The sequence below is a fragment of the Sinocyclocheilus anshuiensis genome, unplaced genomic scaffold (assembly GCF_001515605.1).
Source record: "Sinocyclocheilus anshuiensis isolate Anshui unplaced genomic scaffold, SAMN03320099.WGS_v1.1 scaffold1468, whole genome shotgun sequence".
Taxonomy (NCBI): Eukaryota; Metazoa; Chordata; class Actinopteri; order Cypriniformes; family Cyprinidae; genus Sinocyclocheilus; species Sinocyclocheilus anshuiensis.
The window spans coordinates 54,253-58,361 of NW_015546129.1; the positions used below are offsets into that span (position 1 = coordinate 54,253).

The 4,109-nt window shown below is 38.7% G+C and overlaps 1 protein-coding gene across 1 annotated transcript in view; it reads right to left on the reverse strand.

Annotated features, from left to right (window-relative positions):
* Positions 1-2,237, reverse strand: part of LOC107701048 (DENN domain-containing protein 2A-like) — a 26,145-nt gene extending 23,908 nt beyond the window's left edge. The window contains exon 1 of the mRNA XM_016502964.1: positions 2,133-2,237. The gene's annotated coding sequence lies outside the window, so the exon portion shown is untranslated. The remainder of the gene's footprint in view (positions 1-2,132) is intronic.
* Between the last annotated feature and the right edge of the window lie 1,872 nt (positions 2,238-4,109).

The following is a 4,109-nucleotide window of genomic DNA, read 5'->3' on the forward strand; positions in this document are numbered from 1 at the left end:
AGCCAAAGTTTGAGCATGGTGTAAAATGTAGAGCAATAATTTATAGCAGGTCATAAGCAGGTGTTAAATAGCATTTAAACATTGTTTTACATCTGCATGAACAAGCTATATGATTTGAAGAGATTAGGTGTTTGTTCAGATCACTGACCTTAAGTATGAACAATAGAAACTTAGTACACGCCACTAAAAACCAACTCGTCCTGATAGCCACAAACAGTAAATCTGACAGTTGCTGTTTATAACCTTAATTTTAGGGTCTTTTCAGTGTCTTTGTTCTCTTCACTATTGTTAAACGTGACCCCAGTGAGATAAAGCGTGACATGGAGAAAGTGAGCCATCTGTTCCTGGCCAATAAAAAACTCCATATAACCTGAAGGACGTTTTGACCCCTTACTTGTCCGTCCCCCTGACCTGATGCCCTTCAGCTGATTGGATGACAGGAAGTTCATTATTCTGAACAGAAACAGGATTAAATCAAACAGACACACGAGATTCCTGGGGTCTCTTTCTCAGGAGAAGCATTTGAAATATCAGAGGTCACTTCTGAGGGACATGCAGTACTGACAAATATTTAAGACACTTAGATTCTTAGTATACAATGCTATTAGGAGATCATATGAGTGAAGGATGGTGAAGGTCATCAGAACCCATCAGTAATGTTATGCAAGCGACTAACAGCCCCAAACAGCAGATCTTTATCATTCCAGAGACACACAGAGCAGATACAGAGGAAGAGCGGACACAATCTGCGCTTATTAAGTTAAAGAATGCAGAAAAAGGTTCTTTCCGGCAGACCAGAAAAGCTTTTAGTGTGTGCGATAACTGCTGCAGAGTAAACATGTCAGTTACAGATGGTTTGTGTGCTTGTTTTGTTACACTTATGAACTATTAAACCAACCAAAATGTTTAGAAATGCACAAATAATGTCTTAATTAAAATCTCAAAATGCCAAAAAGTGTCTGTAAGGGCTGTGAATAATGTGAAAAATAAAATAAATAGTAATTGCAATTTTAAATAAAAAAAAATAATAAAATTTAAATAGTATTTATTAACAATAATAATGATAGAAATAATGATGATTATTACTATTTTTATTATACAAATTTAACCTGATTAAATTTAAAATGACTCTTTTAAATGAATCAATCCCCTTGCAAAATTAATCATTATAATTCTGTATTCTACGCGTGTCACAAAGCAAGGCCAGACACAACAGGTAAGTGCAAAACAGGATGGTTTATTGACTTAGTTAGCAGAAGAATGGAACGGGTGAGGTAAAGGCAGGTGAGTGTCAACACAACACAATCGGATAATTATCCTGGATGGTGACTGAAGTGACTGTGATGAATCCCTGACAACGCGTGTATGTGAATGCAAAGGCTTTTTAACTTTTCTGTACATCATTGCATTCTGAAATGTGTCAGTATGGAGTCAAAATGATGATGCAATAAAATCCTTCAAAAGACTGCAAAGCTGGAAAATTTGTTAACTGCAAAAAGAAATGCACGTGGTTTTTTGAAAACACTAATAATTAACTTGAATTAAGAACAATAGAAGCTAACGGGAAGTTGGCACAAGTATGAGTGTTTGTGTGTGGAGCAGTGTGAGGAGTTTGTGTTGTATTCTTTTGCTGAATCCAAGTGGATTTTAATAACTTGGAAGTTGGGAAGTTAATAATCCCAACTTCCAAGTTATTCAAATCCCCTTGGATTCAGCAAAAGAATGTAGATTCGTCACATTTATTGTACATAACAGCATTATATTAGTGTAAAATGTGAGTGTGTGTGAGGCGACCTAGTGCAAATAGAAGACCATTTGCGTTTAGCTATAAATCTTATCTTTTTTTTTTCTCTGTCATTCTCTCTCGCTCTGATCAAGCCTAGTGAGCCAAACCCTGCAGCGGAGCCGAATTGTAGGAGGGTTTCATATGGGACATGCAGCATGTATTCATGAACACACACATGCAAACAAAGGGTCAGATTCACAAAGGGCAGGTCAAATCCGCAGTTTTCCTACGTGACATCAGCGGGAGCATACCAGAATCTTGCATGGTAACTTACAAATACAGGTCTTAGTGTTCAATGAAAGGGATCGTGTTCAAAAATACACTTGAACTGTCATCATTCACTCACTCTCACGTTGTTCCATCCAAACCTTCATGACTTGCTTTCTTCAGAAGAAGACAAAATGAGATGTAAAGCTGAATGTTTGAGAAGCTGTTTTTCATGAGTGGATGTTGAGCTACAACAGACAAAAAAAGCATTATAAACGCATTGCATATGACTCTTCTTATGCTTTTGCAAAGTTTTGAAAGCTTCAGTCTACCTTTAATGCATGTAAAAGAGTGACCAGTGCATAATTAAAATGTACTATTTTGTGTTCCACAGAAGAATGAAAGTCATCTGGAACAACATGAGGATTAATAAATAATGACAGATTTTTATGGTTTTATGTTTTGCATGTAGTGCAGTGATGAAATCGCTCTTAATGGAATGTTTTTCAGTCTGTGATGTGTCACGTATCTGCGCCGAACGCTGGTGTTCAGCACTCCAGTGACCGAGATGTTGAGGAGAGCCAGCTTTAACTCTGTGTTTCTCCTCCTCCTCACAGCTGGTTCTCATAAAACGTTCACTCGGCTGCGGCCCTGAGGACCCTCAAACCGATGACATCATGCTCTCTGCACTTCTCAGAAACAGCGAGATAGATGTGTGATTTCCACAGAGAGAGGACAGCTTGGCCGTCACTGATATTGAGAGTCCGAAGCCAAAGCGCAAACACGTTTACTCTTCATTCTCTGTCTTTCCTGTTTGTAGGTTTAGATTCTGCTGACACAAACCGGAACAGACTCAGTAAATCTGCCAAATAACTCAGATACTTGCTAATTAAGGAAGCAAGACAGTGACAAAAACAACCTTCAGGAACTTAGTGAAACAGCATGAGCATGAATCTGCAAACATCTGTTTGTTTGCACTGGTTTTGGGGTAAAAACTTGCAGAGTTCTGTGAAAAGAATTTCAAAGACCCCAAGAAAATGTGATTTTTGTGCCTTAAACAAAACAAAACAAAAACTAAACAGACAACCCACTGTATATGTCCCAACAAACTTCCTGTTTCAAAAGGAAGCCGTTTTCCAGGGTCTTTTTAAGGTAAAATGTGTTAAATGACGCAGAGAGCACTAAGTTCTTAATGGTAGCTGAAAGTATAGCAAATTAACCAAAATATTTAGAAATAGTTTAAATATATGAATATATTTTATGCAGAAATCTGCGGAGATTCCATAGCATCCACAAAAAACCCTAACAACCACATAGCAATGCCTTGGCAACCACCCATAACACCCTGGAAACCACTTAGAATTATGCTGCAAACCTTAAACATATAACAACACATTATACATAACCAACCACCCATAACACCCTAGCAACGCCATTGAAACAACCCATTACACCCTAACAACACCCTGGGAACCACTCAGCAACAAAACAACAACCATCCCAAACACAGCAATGTGCTGAAAACGTTAGCAGCCACATAGCAACAACCTAGCGATCAACCATAACTCCACAACAACAGCCCGGCAACAGCACATTAAACCCTAACAACAGCCTGGCAACCACTCATTAGACACTAGAAACCACCTAGTAACAGCATAGCAACCATCCAAATCACACTAGCAACTGCAACCACTATTGACACCCCAGCATTAAACCCTAACAACACCCTGGCAACCACCTAGCAACTGCATAGAAACCACCCAATACAAACTAGTAACCACACAGCATTGTACTGACAACATTAACAACCACAGAGCAACACCCTGGTAACCTCCCCTAATTTTCTTGCATCATAGCAGTGGCATTTCCTCAGGTAAATCACCAACCTTTCCCCAGTTTTTAATAACCAATATCAATGCCTTGGCAACCACCCATAACACCCTAGCAACGTCATGGCAACCCCCCAAAACACCCTGAAAATCTTAAACCTTAAACAAAAACTAACATCTTAAAACCAACAATGCCATGGAAACAACCCTTTAAACCCTAACAACACACTGGCAACTACTCAGCAACAACATAGCAACCATCCCAAAACATACTAGTAACCACACAG